The sequence below is a fragment of the Pelophylax lessonae genome, assembly GCF_965119305.1.
Source record: "Pelophylax lessonae genome assembly, chromosome: 5".
In the NCBI taxonomy this organism is placed as follows: Eukaryota; Metazoa; Chordata; class Amphibia; order Anura; family Ranidae; genus Pelophylax; species Pelophylax lessonae.
The window spans coordinates 410,832,517-410,850,285 of NC_138772.1; the positions used below are offsets into that span (position 1 = coordinate 410,832,517).

General features: G+C 43.1%; 1 protein-coding gene across 1 annotated transcript in view; it reads right to left on the reverse strand.

Annotated features, from left to right (window-relative positions):
• The window catches only part of B4GALT6 (beta-1,4-galactosyltransferase 6), a 148,710-nt gene that overhangs the window by 45,080 nt on the left and 85,861 nt on the right, over positions 1 to 17,769 (reverse strand). The gene's annotated exons all lie outside the window — the stretch shown is intronic.

Here is a 17,769-nt window from a genome sequence, read left to right on the forward strand (position 1 = left end):
AGTTACATTTTAAACAAAACAACAGACTCAGCGCCCATTCAGACTGGCGCAACGTGACTTGCTGGGGCGACCTGTGAAGTCGCGGTGCGACTTGCAGGGACTTCATATAACTGAAGTCAATGCAAGTCGCCTCCAGGTCGCCCCAAAGTAGTACAGGACCCTTTTTCTAAGTCGGAGCAACTTGTCTCGCTCCTATTAGAACGGGTCCTGTACTATTCAATGGCGAGCGAGCGACCGCGACTTGTCAGGCGACCAAGTCGCCTGACAACTCGCGCTAGTGTGAATGGACCCTCATATACATTCAGAACCCTGGAAATAATTGTCTACTGTGTTGCATTCCATTGCTTTTTTTTTTTTACTTAATCATAGATTAATATTTTATGTGATGAAGAAGGATAGATCCAACTATCTCAAAATTGCTGTCTGTAATCTTGGCTGGGATATCACCTTCCCACCTCTGACAGCCTGGGCTCTGATTGAGACGAGTTCATCGATTCTCCTCTGCAGAGTGCGTTTTCCAATTTTCCAAATTGGGATTCCTACTACATTCTTCAGAAAAATATGAGAATTTGCTTCCTTTCCCATGCCAATTAAACCCATACTGTTGTTGGCCAGTTGCTTATTTGTTCTCTGCGCCAGCCCACTAATGGCATTTGCACAAGATCTAAGTGAGAATCTAGTTCAGGGTTTATCAACCAAGGTTCTGTGGAACCCTAGGGTTCCTCCAATGGTTGTTAGGCGTTCCTTGAGCAATCAGAAATTTCTGCCTGTCAGATAAGGTCCCACTGACACCAATGATCCTTTTAGCTATCTGTAGGGGGGGAATTCTTGCCACTGTCCACAAGTTTTAAGTGACGATCACACTAATGTATCAAGAGTTGTAGATACATTATTTTTAGCAGGGGTTCATTAGACTGAAAGAGATTTCAAGGGTTCCTATGTGTTGAAAGGGTTGAGAAAGGCTGATTTAGTCCATAGTCTCTCCTTTGTCTTGTTTAACCAAGATCTTGTGATTTTTCCTGAAATTGTCACTGATGACAAAAGTAGCCTTCCCAGGGGCAGCAGTGAAGCCCTGGCTGATTCACAACATTTGGGGACTGCAGGTAATCACATATTGTGCTATTACATGCAAATAGCTGCAAAAAATGTCAGCCTGTTATTGCTTTGTACAGACTTCCTGTATCACCAGGTGATCAGAAACACCTGACTGTACCCACCACAGAAATACACTAATCTGGGGAGTGTACAGCCCTAATCAGTCGTGTGCATTAGCCCTAAGGTCCCTTCCACATAGGACGGGCTTCATCTGAGTCTGTCTACTCAGCTGCGAATCTGTCCACTGATACCAGCTGAGCAGGCGGATGGCCACTCAGATGCAAAAGGACCGCCTGTCTATTTACACCTGACTGCCATCCAATCCCAACCACCAGACATATGGGGAATGGATCTCCCAACCTGTCCCAACCACTCACTCTGCTACAGGATTCAGTTTTGTTGCAAGCAGTATCAGAAGTAAAAAAACCCCAACCCACTCAGAAATAGAGGAGGGGGTGTTGCGTCTGTCACAGAAGATGCTCCATATTCTTAACCATTGGGATGTCCCAAAGCAGTATTTGCATGAGGGGTGGAAAAACAATGCAGAGAAAGAACGTAATATCCCAAAGGCTAAACTTAGCCAACCAGGTAACATGGAGCTCAACGAGAACAACTCGAGCTCACCTAGAAACCACATACACCCCCAAAGAGAAAAAAATGCTCTTTTAAACAGCAGCCTGAAAATTGATGATGAGGATGATGAATGAGAAGTCTTCCTGGAGGTAGATTTTCTAGCCTTCAACAGTGTAGGAATCACTCAGTCAGAAAGACCCCTATTCCTTCAATACCTTGCTTTCAACAACCACGCCGTTAAAGCCAGCGACTGTAAAGCAGGATGGAAGATCAGCCCTTTTAGACAACAGATCTTACCTGAGAGGAAGTCTCCAAGGAGCATCTATGACCAACCTTACCAGATCTGCATACCAAGACTGGCGAGGCCAGTCTGGGGCCACCAGAATGACCGGAATCCCTTCCACCACTATTCAGTGCAGAAGCCTCGGCAGAAGTTTCAGTGGAGGAGAAGCATAGATCAGCCAATACTGACCCCAAGGAGCCACCAGTGCGTCTGTGGCGTCGACCAGAGGATCCCGAGACTTGGCAACAAACCTCTGTACCTTCTTGATGAGCCGAGAAGCTAACAGGTCTACATCGGGTGTCCCCCACCGGACACACAACAGGTGAAACACCTCCGGGTGCAGGGACTATTCCCCCTGATCCAACACCTAATGACACCTAATGAGTAATATTCCTGGCAGTCCTCCACTCCGTGTATATGCACAGAGGAGAGGGCTGGAACAAAATCATGGGTTGGATTGAATCATAGGAAAAAAATATTCTGCCCATATTAAGATCTCGACCATCTCCCGGGCCGCCAGGACACTCTTGGTGCCCCCTTGATGATTGACGTAAACCACAGCTGTGGCATTGACCAATTGAATCTGAACTGGACAACCCTGCAGACGATTTGTCCAGTGACTCAAGCAAAGATCGCTCTGAGTTCCAGAATATTGATCGGAAGTCTGGACTCTTTCAGAGTCCAGGTCCCCTGGAGACACAGCTTTCCAAGTACCCCCCCCCCCCCCCCTGCCGGACAGGCTGGCATCCGTGGTCCAATACAATGGAAGAAAGGACTTGTCCAAAGATTTTGGATCCTTGTTCCACTTGACAAGAATACCCCTTTGCAGAGGTCCTATGTGGAACTGAGCAAACCGAACCACCCCAAAAGGTAGACACCATCAGGCCTAGAGCTTGCATGCAAGTCCGCAATGAGAACAGAGTGCTGGATAACAGCAACCAAATTGCCCTCTGCAACTTTGCAGCTTTTCCGGGGGAAGAAACACTCTCACAGAGGCTGAGTGCAGAGTCAGTCCCAGATAAACCATTTTGGAGGCTGGGACCAGAGCAGATTTTCTGAAATTGATGGTCAAACTGAACTCTCGCAGAGTCCGTACAGTGATTGACAGATCGTCCACCAGAACTAAAAGGGAGTCTGCTCTTAAGAGGAGATTGTTCAGGTACCCCAGTACCGCAATCCCCCACTGTCACAGTAATGCCAATATTGGAGCCAACAGGTTAGTGAGGACCCTGAGGGACGGAGGTGAGACCAAAGGTAACGCCACAAATTGATAATGTTCCTCTCCTACAGCGAAGCGAAGAAAACACTGGTGTCCAGCGTAAATAGAGATGTGCATATATGTGTCCTCGATCTCGATAGAGGCCAAAAAGTCCCCTTGGTGTAGGAAAGCCACTACCATGCGAATGGTCTCCATTCTAAACCTCTTCACCCGCACAAAGCGATTCAGAGCCTTAAGGTCCAGAATTGGACGCACGTTCCCTTCTTTCCTGGGAACAGTAAACGGGTCTGAATAAAAACCCTTAAAAGCGTTCCAGAGATGGAACCGGCACAATCACCCTTTGGGACAGCAGATCTTGTACCGCCTCTCGTAGATCCCTTAACCGATCTGAAGATAGAAGTAGATTGGACAGGAAGAATCTGTCCGACGGTCGGGACCTTAATTCGATCTTGTAACCCGATCGGAGCAGACCGTGGTCCCATTTGTCCTTAACTAAGGAGGTCCCTGGTTCTGGACAGGAAAAAAAGACGTCTCCCCACCCCAGATACGGGTGAGGGCGTCCCTTCATGCAGATGGAGATTTGTCCGCAGATCTGGAGGGGCCTGTTCTCGGCTTACCCGATCACGTCTTCTTGGAACCCCCAGATGTCCTAAATGGCTTAGGTCCTTTCTCCTGCCTGCTGAAGGCACGAAGAGGCCGCCTGTGAGCTGAAAAATAAGGACCCTGTCTATTAGGTGGTGACTTGCCTTTGGCAGATAGAGGAAGAAGAGTACTCTTCCCACCTGTGAGTCCTTTGATCAGTTCATCGAAAGACCCAAATAGGCTGACCCCCATAAAGGGGAGATCTGATAGAGCCTTTTAAGAAGCCTGGTCCGCAGACCAGCTTTTCAGCCACACCATGCGTGGTTACCATTATTGCGTTTAGAACAACTCCACTGACTCGCGACCCTGGGAAATCTGCGACCCTGAGGGGAAACCCAGTCCGGTTTTGATTGCAGTTCTCTCACGAATATAACTAGCTAAAAAATTAAAACATTTTAACAAAGGTTCCCTTTAAAATAAAAAAAAAAAAAACAAGCTAAGACCGAAGTCCCAGCTGGGAACTAGGTCCTACTCCTAAACTAGGCAGAAACAAACTGAATCCTATAGCAGAGTGAGTAGGTGTATGCCTGCAGGGACTGCCCCATAGGCGTAGTAAAGTTTTTTCCTGCCTAGGGTCCTACTCTTGTAGGGGGCAGCATAACCCAATGGTTAAGAAGAATATGGAGCTGCGTTGGTCAACGATAGAGAAAAGGTTTTTAAAACAGAAATGTTAGATTACTGAAAAGTATGTTCATGTACAGTATAGTATGCACTCAATACTTGGTCGGGGCTCCTTTTGCATGAATTACTGCATCAATGTGGCGTAACAAAGAGGCGATCAGGCGGTGGCACTGCTGAGGCGTTATAGAAGCCCAGGTTTCTTTGATCGTGGCCTTCAGCTTGTCTGCATTGTTGGGTCTGGTGTTTCTCATCTTCCTCTTGACAATAACCCACCGATTCTCTATGGGGTTAAGGTCAGGAGAGTTTGCTGGCCAATCAAGCAAAGTGATACCATGATCATTAAACTCAACTCGAAATTCCGTTTTAAATATATTTTTCTTCTTTTTTTTTTTTTTTTTATTGCGCTTATGTAATATTCAAATTTTCTGAGATACTGAATTTTGGGTTTTTACTAGCTGTAAAGTCATAGTCATCAAAATTAAAAGCAAGAAATGCTTGAAACATATCACTTTGTGTGTAATGCATCTATATACAAATATAGGAATTTCACTTTTTGAACTGAATTACTGAAATAAATTAGATGATATTCAAGTTTTTTGAGATGTACCTGTATGACACTGCAAGTGTGAATGAGGTCTAAGTTGCACCTTTCACCACGTAAACACAGAAATGTATTGCGGCATAAATATTAGCATTACCAAGATCATAGCAGAATGAATGACACTACTCTAATAACTTTTATACATGTTCATCTGAGTGACATGCTTAATGAAGCTTCCTAGGTCCTGTCTGTTTATTCCAGTATCTAGGCTCAGCACAGCCTCACACTTTGTAAAACAATTACATTATCAGACTACCCAGCTCATTTGAGCTTTCAGTTGTTACATTTGCTGCCAAAATGGGAACAAAAGGCAAACGGCCTACCGAACTTCTAGCAGCAACTGGTGACTGTGACAATCAAAGTGGTATCTTAGCACCCCGCCGCACACAGATAAGCTGGAAATGCCATAAAATCACCATAAAACACTAAAGCAGAATACCACAATGCTGTATATTGCAAGCAATGCATATAATCAGCGACCTTAAACTTAACACCTAGGTCCTATCACCCTGCTATATGGAATACTTTGGAAATGTAATATAGGTCATGAATTATGACCTTAGCTTAAATAAAAATAAGCCATCATCAATGTATGAAAACTACAAAAAAAAATCTATTGGCTTTAGCAGGTAGCGGGGTTAGGATCCACAATTTGGGAAACCTTTTCCTAGACTTACTGCACAGAAGTTTTTTTTTGTTTGCTCAGATGGTATAAAGTGTAAGACAAACAGATGGCTTCGAATTTACAGCCAGCTGTGGTCAGTCAAGAAATGGCAGTTTTCTGTATATATGGCATCTTAACAGTGCGGTGACAAAACACAGAAGAGCAACGTTTTTAACACAGATGACCTTTTAAGTAGCTCTCCCAGCACTTGGCAAATTTAGTTTAAAGCCTAGTACACAATATGAGAAAATCGGACGAATGATCGTCCAATTTTCCACAAAGGTCCGTTTTAGGATGTGTTGTAACCAAAAATTATATTACCAAAGGCAAACGTAGCCAAACTTAGCTACGTACTAGTGTAGTAGCAGAGGAAGTGATATAATGTACGTGATCCTTCAAGCCACATCCACCAATGTTTGATTATTTTCATATTAATAGTGTACACATTGAATGAACATTGGATGTTGGGTTAACTTATGATAAAAATTTTCTAGCTTGCACCTTCGTTTTTTTTTTTTTTGTTCGAAGAGTTGGTATCGGCTGTTGAAAGCACCATACCAACAAACAGATAATCGACCGATTGTTCCTTGTACGGATCGCGTGTACAGGTGTTTAGTTGCATGAGGAACATAAAAATAAGGAAGAAGCCAACTCCCAAGTCCTAGCTCCTCAACATGGTGCCAAACTACTCACACACCTCCTATAATACGGAAGCAATGAGCCTCATAGCATTGCATCACGCAAGTACTATGGCATCAAGCGCTAGTGGCAAAATGGAATACCCTTTATACTGATCTTGTTATATAGTCATGAGACATAGTTACATAGGTAATGATGCCATGCTAACTGGAGCAGGGGGGAGTACTTGCTTGTGATAAAGCTAGCCAAGGTACGGCTAATATGTTTTTCAAAAGGGTGCCATAAAACAAGGTCTGCCAAGCCCATACATTCCTAAATGCTAAGTCAGTTAAAAGCCAGCAGTATGACTTGTGCCAAATTTTCATTGTCAACCATCTAACATTACTGCTGCTGGTAAAGTGTCTTATACAACAAAAACAAGCATAGTTTCTATAACCTGAACGGTTCTGGAAATTGTCTGCTCAATAACATCATGGAGGTTGGAAGCAACAATGTGCAGCACCAAACATCAGCATATTCTCCATAATAGCTACCTTAGCACTGGCTGGTCTGTACACAAAATAAAGGCTTTATGCACATGGACATTTAAAGACTCAAAAGTGCCGACGCATAAAATGCCTGGTGCTTTCCCATACCAGACATACAGCCAGTCATACAAGTGAATGGCTGTTTGTGTGTAAAAGATGAAGCTCCTGTGCATTGGTATTTACCCACTTAGGAGTATGAGCGCACAGCCCATTTGGGAAAATGCATAGGGGATCGCTTATGCAGAATAGCGTCAGTATTTGCACAAGTATGGCCACGTACAATCACTTGTATGGCTGGCCATCCGCACCCTCTGAGTCTCCCTGTTCACTAGAGGTGCCATTCATTTTAATCCTAAACATTTAAATTTGCATGAGGTCTTACATTAAAGTAGAAGTTCACATTCAGGCATATTTTCCAAAAATCCCTCTATGCAATTTTATAGCCCCTGAATAGTACATATCAGCGCTCATTCTGTTGTAAATGGTGAGATATCCGTGTGCGCTCTTCTCCTTTAGTTTATCTCGGCTAGAGAAGTAGATCATGCACACATATGGAATGAAGCAGCTGCTGCTGAGCCAACAGAACGCACTGCCCATGCATGCCTGGGGTTGCTACTAGGGATCACATTATTGGAATGTTCAGCCCATCCTGCAAATGGCAGGATGGAGGGGCCAGTGGGTTTTATGGAGACCCCCCCCCCCCCCCATTTGTAATGAGAGGACATGCACCATTTACAACAGGAGGAGCACTGCTATGTACTAGTTAGAGGATTTAGAAGTGCATAGGGGGGTTTTGGAAAACCTTACTGCAGGTGAACTTATACTTTAAGGCAGATATGGGTGCAAAATAGCATCAGAATAAGCAAGACTGACTATTCATAATGAGCCAAAATAAGTAAAAGAAATGTATGTTGTCTACAGGCATGAACCAGAGGATGTAGGTTTTTGGATTAAGACACCTTGCAGTGAGCCAATAAAGAGGAACCATCTTCTATTAACCAATATGCTGAAGTATAGCATTATAAGCACAGCTGCACTGATCATTTTCCTTTAGTCCTTCTGCAACATTGCACAAATACCTCTTGTTCCTGCTAGTGGAATTTACTTAATGTAACTTCCTGTGATGGTGTGGCAATGACGCTGCACTGCTCCTAAATTCAGAGCAGAGTTGTCACTCAGATGTAGGCTGTACCTGAGTGCACTACAAGGAGATGAAACAAATAAAATAAAAAGGATGCAGGGGGTGTGGCTATCAGCATTGTCACTGTTGATTCACAGGCCTGCAGTTTGTCAAACAGCCCTCAGCCACACCCAGTCCTGCCCACTGCTTTCTGGATTGACAGCTCTGCCTTGGTTGCTAAAAATAACTCCCACTGAGCTGCAATATCTTGGAGGAAGAGCATGGGAGACAAAAATTAAAGTGGATTTAGAAGGTAGATAGGATAGTACATTACATGGTAAATAGATTTGCTACCGTTTAGACCCAGGGGTGCCCAACCCTTTGACCTTCCTGGGCCACATTGGAAGAAGACAAATTGTCTTGGGCCACACTAGCAATAAAGATAGCAGATGAGCAGAAAAAGTCAGGTAGATCACTAATTTAAGTTAATGATCACTAATATAGATAATGTACCTGAGTAATAAAACTTTTTTTTTTATATATTTTTCATTATAAAAGTAAAAAAGGCCATCATTAAACTAGTGTGACAATTGACACTAGCAGTAACAATTTTCAATGAGTTCTCAAGGTGCTCATTGGATTTTTTGGTTCTAATCTTGCACTTCCTGTTCTTCCTTCTTGAAAACAGCTGCTCACAAATATATATATATATCTATATCTATACACACACACACACAAATATAGATGCTGCTTAAAACCGATGATATGATTGTGAAGAGTGGGATATTTTTCTTTGGGAAGATAAAACGTATAAAAGTCTAGTAAAGAGTCACCGACAATTTTTCCTTCAGCTGCATGTGCTCGCTAAGTGTAAATCCATTTTTCCAAAAATATTATCCGCCCCCACCAAAAAATAAATAAATCAATCAACATTTTTAAGTAAGTTTGTGATTTTGTGTTGGGCTGTCTTGGGCTGCAGGTTGGACACCCCTGGTTTAGGTGTATGTTCCATTACATTAAATGTTCTCTGTAAGAAGCAGAATCAGTCATGAGTGGCCTCTTATAATCCTATCTGTCAGATCCGTCAGTGCAAATATGCGTTGTAGCTGATCAGACTCTCTCATCTTCAGGCTGTACTATAGCTGCAGGGTAGAATTTCCGAACTGCAGGGACAGTTTGCTGGTAAAATCCATGTTGACTAAGATTATAACTTGTCTGCTTTAATCATCAACATTTCCAGGCCTGTCCTTAACTTGCCAGGTCACATCATTATGATTCAAATGTATTACCAGTTTCCAAGTATGCATGCATTTTACATGCAATAAATAATTCAAAATATTTAGTCATGGTGACCATTACTATTGTCAAATCCCTAAGAAAAAGTGCAACCATAAAAGGTCACAACCAGGCATTAATCTCAGCTGCTCCCGTCATGCAGCAAGGTGACAAGTTGGTCTCAGGTGGTTCCTACAATAGCAAAACATAAGAGCAGTATCTCAGCTGCTTCTGTGAACAAGAGGAAAACAGTACAGCTATAGACAACATTACTACCGATGGCCGCATGGAAACAAGTGAATTAAATTTAAAGGGCTAGTTCACCTATTCAACAAAAAAAAAGAAGGGGGAACCAACACCCTACTCCCCTGTGTCACCGTGAGTAACAGATTTTCCCTGTCCGCACAGCCCAATGCAATGGTCCTGGGGTTTGAAAAGCACGCTGTTTTTTATCTTCTTATCCTTGGTACCCCAAGACGGTTCCGATTAGTTCAAGCCAGCACCTGACCAATCAGAACTGCCCTGATCTGTCCCAGGATCCCTAAGGAAAGTAGAGGAAGAACAGGGTGGTTTTCATACAGCAGGACCGCTGCACCAGCCTTTGCAGATGGTGAAACTTTATCACCCATGCAGGCAAGTGCAGCAGGAACTGGGGGGTGGGAAGGGTGTAGGGCAGAGATGGCGAACCTTGGCACCCCAGATGTTTTGGAACTACATTTCCCATGATGCTCAGCTACACTGCAGAGTGCATGAGCATTACGGGGAATGTAGTTCCAAAACATCTGGGGTGCCAAGGTTCGCCATCACTGGTGTAGGGTGTTCGTTTACCTTTTCATTTTTTCTGAAATGTGAACTAACCCTTTAAAGCTTTTTAGATTGAAAGCTCTAATGAGCAGGGCCCTCCGATTCCTCATGTATTGAATTGTATTGCACCTATACTGTCTGCCCTCATGTTGTAAAGTGCTGCATAAACTGTTGGCGTTATATAAAACCTGTAAAATAATAATAATAAAGCTGAATTCCAGGTATGGATATTTTTCATAGTTGGTCTAGCTTGTACCAATGCATGTATACATATTCCATACCTGGCCAACCCCTGTGACACTACCGGGGACTAGAGAAAGCCCTGACAGCCCAGCGCTGGAGGGCTCCGTTTTTAGGCAAGTCTCTCATAATGTACATTACAGTGCATATTAGTACATTATGGCTTAAACCTACCGGGGGACACATTTATTTTCTTCATCAGCAAGAGCTTACTACCAGTTTAATAACACAGTTTTACTATATTGGACTTGTGGTCAGGCAGTTATTCCTGCAGATTTGTAAGAATCCTTAAAGATCAGCTTTAATTTCTACTTTCAATGGTAACACTGATTTGCAATGACAGTTTTTGTATTTGTGAAAATGACAGGTTGTGATCTTTCAGAAAGAGATAGTAACTAAGGTCATCTACTTACATTCTGAGGCCAAACCCTTGTAACCAGAACGTCAGCTTATGGTCATTGAGTTGCTAATGAATATAATTTTCTCACAGGGCCACTAATTACCCAGGGGTGGGCAATTCATTTTCCAAAGGGAAGGCGGGAGAGCTTCAGGATGACTCCTAGGCAACATTCTCCCACTAGAACCGCGCCTCCCTGCTGTATTGTCTCCATGGACTTTCGTCAGTGTTCCTCTCTGAACATGTCATCTTCCTCACTGCATGCTGACAGTGGAGGCATTGAGGGCTGGATAAGAACAGCCAACGGGCCGGATGTGGCCCTACGGCTGCAATTTGCCCAGGTCTGAATTAAAGTGGTTCTAAAGGCAGGAGGTTTGCATTTTATTGCATTAAAGAGGAGCTCCAGGCTCCTGCAGAAAAAAAAATAAGCCAGCAGCTACAAATACTGTATTCTGTTGACTTTTAATATTATTAATATTTCAGGTACTTATATAGCGCTGTCAATTTAATATTAGGACATTTACCTGTCCAGGAACCCAGTGGTGTCTTCAACTGATTTCTCAATTGGCTAAATGGTGCTGCCGTCACCATCTCCACTAGGGGAAGACGTCAGTGAACCCATACGGCTCCACAGCCTGATTCCTACTGAACATGCGCAAAGCTAATTGGGCTGGCTATGAGGGAAGGAGGAGGGGGGCCGAACTTCTGACGACTGAGTTCAAACCCAGGTACTCGCTACTCCCCCCCCCCCCCAAAAAGGTGCAACATGTGGCAGTGGAGGGGGGGGGGATGAGGCAGATAAGCAGAGCTTTCCCTTTTGGGTGGAGCTCTGCTTTAAGGTAAGAACAACCTTCTGTGCAGCTTCCCCCGTGTCCCCTTATACTCACCTGAAGCCCATCTTGATCCAGTGATGTGCATGAGAGCAGCATGAGGGTCTCTCTCTCCTCACTGGCCTACACAGGAGTGGGAGCCATTGGCTTCCAGTGAGGAGAGAGCGGGTGGCAGGGCTGAGCAACTCTCGACATGTGAATGGACAATGTCCATTGACAGGAGTGCAGCTCTGGACCAAGCCTGCTCGAGTGCCCCCATAGAAAATGGCTTGCTATCAGGGGCACTTGAAGGGAAAGAGGGGCCTGGATTGTCGGTGGGGAAACAAAAAGAAGGCTGCTCTGTGCAAAACCATTGCACAGAGCAGGTAAGTATAACATGTTTGTTTTTTGGTTTGCTTTTTTTTTTTTTTTAAACTCCACCCCCTAGCATCACGTAATCTTATTATCTTATCTGCAGGTAAAAGGTGAAATCCAGCAGGTGAACTACACAAAGAAAATATATAGAAAATAATTGTTTATCCACAAAATGTTTTGTATTGGTATTTTTGTCCAATCAGGCCTAAAATATACACAGCTTTGCCACACAGCACAGCCCTGTCTGGCAGGCGAAGGGGTCTGATCTTTGCTGGAGTTTAACTTTCAGGCCTACTCCTCATTCTGTGACTAGACTGTGAAAGAAGAAGCAACACACTGATGAACTCATTTATCCGTCACTTTGCTCTCCCCTCCCATCATCATGCACCTTGGACTGCAGTACACTGCTTACATTTAAATACTACATTTAAGGATGTTCTAATGTTCGCAGAGTTGCAAAAAGTGTTAGGCTCCATGTACACGGGACGCTGGAAATGGCCGTTTAGGAGCAGTTGGGCGTTTTTTTTAGAAGCCCCTGAACCCATCTACATTTTATCTTATCTGTCCATGTACACCAGGTCGTTTACAGTCATTTGCAGGCAGTTGCGTTCAGGGACTGTTTTTAGAACGCAATTATTTGCGTTCGAACGTGTGTTTCCCGGCGTTTCAAATGCACAAACGCGTCTGAACGCGTCCGAACGCGTCTGAACGCGATGACCCGCGTTTAGCGTTCGCGTTTTTCCATTTTAAAGGGGAATAATTTTTATGACCTCTAGGAACGCTTCTAAACGCAAACGCCCGCAAACGCTGCTAAACGCCCGCTAAACGCCAGTACAAACGCGACTGAACGGACGTTTCAAACGTCCTAAAAATTCCAGCATTCAAAGGGACTTTTAACAACGTCCCGTGTACATGGAGCCTTACTTTTATATCTGCCTGGAGTTCTTTTTAATGCAAAAAAAAACACAATACATAATCCAATTTTTTTGTTAAATATAAAAGATGATGTTACGCCATGTAAATAGATACCAAACAAATTGCGCACACCCATGCAACGGCAACAAACTACATACATTTTACTATCCATAGGCGACGCTTTAAAAGTCTTTACAGATTACAAGTTTAGATTTACACAGGTGGTCAATAGCTAGAATTACTGCCCATGATTTGATGTTCATGGTGATACCTCACATGTGTGGGACGACTGCACTTTAATTATTTTTATTTTTTATTATTATTAATTTATTTTATTTGTACATTTTTGCTTTAAATTCTTTTTAGCAATTTAACTACGGTCAGAGGAAAGTAAACATCCTTGCGAGAGCAATAAGCATGTGACAGGTACTATTTATGGAGAGATCTGGGATCTATAAGACCCCAAATCCCTCCTATGCTATTAAAAGCATTCAAAACACCAAGATTGGCGTTTTCTAATGCTTTTGCTTTTTTAAAAATGGCACCGTTTCCATCCAGGTAAACCGGAAGCGATGTCAGGTCATCGCTTTTGGGTTAACATAATGGAGAGTGATTAAAGCAGATCCCAGGTTTGTTCAGCTTTCTGACCAGCCAGCAGACACACCAGCTGGTCGCTCGGATCTCCTGGTGGGATGAGAGAACCTAAACAAGCCGCAAAAGGCAGAAGGAGAGAGGCTAGTTAGCCGCTAGGATTGCTTATACAAGAGAGCCGAGCACTCTAAAAACCAGTATCGGAGTGATGCCTGCATCTGCAGGCATCATCCCGGTATAACCACCCAAACTCCAGTACAGGTTCATCGCTGGTCCTGAAGTGGATAGGGATGACATCTTCTACACCCCAAGAGGTGCAATCAAGTGCATGTGTTTTTTTTGCGCATCACATTTAGTGTAGCCATTCATTTTAATGGACTGCCCTATGCATGAGAAACATGCAAAAAATAAAAACTGCCTGTATGATTCTCAAATCAAACTGAAAGTTAACGTGGCACCATGTTTTTATGTGCGTACATTGAAAGATGCATGTGGGTCCTGTTGGGTACCGCCATATGTCTGCAGTGTGTTTTTGTGCATTGTGGGAAAGCATACAATTTTGCAAAAATTCCCGCAACGCACTGGTGTGATCAAAGCCTGCAAGAGGAACTAAATCCTCAGATACCCACCTCCCTATCAATGGTCTGATTTTGCTAGGTCCCTCATTGGCACCAACATCATCTCCCCAGCTTCTTCCAGGTGCCAAGTCTTTGATTTGCTGGTGTGAGATGTCAGTCATCGCAGCACACAGGCACAATGTCAAGAATGTGGATGAACAGCTCACTGTACATTTTAATGACGACTGTGAACAGGCAGGCAAGTTATTGCATACGAGCAGGGCTTTTTTTTCTCAGAGGATAGGTGCAGGTACTCCCCCCCCCCCTTCTGAATTACCCCTTGTCTCTGCCCCTACCCCCCTTTGAGCTACCCTTGGTACCAACCCCTAGCAACCTCCAAGTTTAGCTTCTTTTAGAGAATCCAGAACCAAGTATCTTTTTTTTTTTTTTGCCAAGTAATTTGTATGGAATTTGTTAATTAGAACAAGAAAAATAGTAAAATAAGATGCACCCACCAAAGCAATAGACCCACGCCAGGAAAAATGTATCTTCTAGCAGCCATCATCAATAGACCTTTCAGCAGCCAGCAACAATAAAGCCCTCCCTCAACAGTAGATTTCCCCCAGAAAAAATAGACACCTCCCTCAACAGGAGATCTCCCCAGCAACAATAGATTCCCCCACTAGCAACAACAGACCTTCCCAACTATAGACCCCTTCCAGCAACAGTAGATCCCCCAGCAGCATATCCCAGTATCCTTGCCATTACATACATCAATGCTAGAGGTGTCGGAACTGCGTTCCCACTGAAAAAAGCCCTGCATCTAAAACATAGCTAAATAGCCCGTCTGCTCGCCGTTTGTCATTTTGTACCTTTAGTTCTGCATTACACAAGTTACAGTACCATGCAAAGGTGTATTCTGGGATAAAACCCAGAAAACCTTTCAAAAGGCAATGCAGTTTTCTGTTCTCTGCCCAAAGGATGAATATATATCAGTTCTCTGCAATTAACTTGTCCATGTGGATATGTTCGTTGGAAAAGGTATCTTCTGTCATCTTTTCCATGTTTTACTGAAAATGTGTACAGGAAACATCAGCACTGGTTTTCCAAGTCAGCAAAACCCGCTGGGAGAAGATATACTTCTTGTCTAGTTGAATGCTTTAAACACAACCTCTGCTGTGAGCTGCAGGATCTATTTATGTCAGAAGTAAACCATTGACTGCGAGTTAGAGAACCTTGTACCATGACAACAGCACAGCTTTTTCCATTAAGTAGTTCTACTCATGCAGAGAATAAAATATTGGTTCCTCCAATCCATTAGCAATCTTTTTTCTGGTTTATAAGGGGTAATTTGTTATTAGCTGTTCAAAGCTTCCGGTTTTGTTTTCCAGAATGGAATAAATAGCAACAGCTTGAACTTGAATATGAACTGCCTAGATAGATGTTATTTTCTGATAAGTATTCACAGGGGTATGAAGTGATGGAATCTACCAGCCTTATAAAAGTATAGGACACCGTTTCATGTACTAACATGCAAATCATATAAATCATTTGGTTTTAATTTGACCTGGTCTATGTAAACACACAGATCCAAAGCAGGATCTCAACGAGGGTTCTGTGGAACATTAGAGTTCCTCCAGAGGTTGCTAAAGATTTCATGAGCAGTGAGGAACGACAGAATGATCTGCCACCTACAATGACTACCAAGGTAATGGGGAAAACTGGAGAGATCACAAGTTTGGTGCTGCTATTCAATAGTATTGGAATGATTTTCATGTAAGCGATCTACTTAGTAGGCACGTGGTTTCTACACTCCAACAGATCTTTGCAGTTTCCTTGGTTTGTAATGCAAAACAGAAGGAAATGAACCACCACATCACACAATTTTATTCCAGTAAGTCTCCATTCACACTGGTACGACTTGTCAGGCAACTTGGTCAGCCTGACAAGTCACGCACCGTCGTGTCCCATAGTTTAGTACAGGACCGGTTCTAATAGGAGTGACACAAGTCGCTCCGACTTAGAAAAAGGGTCCTGTACTACTTCGGGGCGACCTGGAGCGACTTGCATAGACATTCATTTTATGAAGTCCGTGCAAGTCGCGCTGCACGCGACTTCACAGGTCGCCCCAAAGTCGGATCCGACCTAGTGTGAACGGAGTCTAAAAGTCAAAAGAACCATAAAAATAGTAACCGATGTTTCTTGGGGGTCCAATAACATCCCTTCATCAAGGAAAAACATAAGGAAATGTATATATCAGGGGCATCCAATATGAAGTCCAAGATGGCTGTGAATGCAGCTTAGCAAAAAATCGTAAACTTACAATTTATTTTTTTACATTTTTTGGAAAAATGCGTTTACACTTAGCAAACAGATGCGGCCAAAGAAAAATTTCACAGTGTCTCTTTACTGGACTTTTAAAAGTATTATCTTCTCAAAGAAAAATCTCCTATTCTTCACAATTATGCCTTATTCTGGTCATTCGTTTTCGGCAGCACTTATATCTGTGAGCGAATATTTTCAAGGGAGATGCACATGAAGGGTAAAATAAGAACCAAAATATCTTATAGGAACCTTGAGAAGTGCTACTTACATGCATCAAACCAGATATTGTTGCGTTCGCTTATCAAAAAGGGTGTCAAATATAAGACTCTATATATATATATATATATATAATATAATCTATGTCGGTAATTGTTAACTGATCTGCCCAACTTTTTCTGTTCATCAGCTCTTATTGTTAGTGTATTTTATGGAATGGGGAGATGCGCTTTGGAGCACGTGCCGTGCTGAATCCGAGCATGCACGCTCCTTTCTCAAGCTGGACAGTCCACGGGGAGCCTTTTTCTTATAGTCTGCCAGCCGGAAGTGAGGGCTGGTATATAGTATACACATGCTTTGTATGTGGTGCTGACACATTTATAGATTTCATTAAAAATTATATAAAATATAAAATAGTATATCAAAGCTAATAAAAGCCATAATACATTATACTAGACTGGTAATAACATGTAAAAAGTATTTAAAGCTTTTTAATGAAATCTATAAATGTGTCAGCACCACATAGAAATTAAGTATATACTATATACCAGCCTGCACTTCCGGCCGGCGGACTATAAGAAAAAGGCTACAAATGGACTGTCCAGCTTGAGAAAGGAGCGCGCATGCTCAGGTTCAGCACGGCACGTGCTCCGAATTGCGTCACTAAGCATCCTGGGTCCTGTGACATCACCACAATCAACGCCGCCTCTACTGCACTTTGGTCCACGCTGCTTTCCATTGGGACAGGAGAAACAGTACAGCGGACTTCCTCCCTCAGCTCCTGGGTCTCCACGGTGTTCCTCCCAGCGCTACATGCGGACACTTTCTTTGGCGTCCCGGACAATCCACGTCAGAGGACTGGAACAATTAGAGGATGCAGGGCTGGAGTGCACTGGGGAAGAAGTTTGCGGTATGGACCATCCTTACCCAGTAAAAACACAGATGAATACCAGCCACAGACAGGAAAATGAATTGGGTGTAAGTACTGACATTTTTGAAGCTGTGCCCCAACAGAATTTAAAGGGTGTTGTAGAAGCCTTCAGGAATTCCCCAACTCTTTGTAGTAAAAACACTTTTAGACTGTCCTGCCCTAATCTACACATACATACACTATACATCAAGTTCTGCTAGGTCACTATTTTGTTTTAAAGTTTCTGGGAGGAATCCAGGGATTATGAAGATCATCAAAAAACAAAGGCTTTACATGTAATATGACATCTCAAAAACATCATTCTATTTCTAGAAACAGGGAAGTTACTACAAAAAAAAAAAACAAAAAAA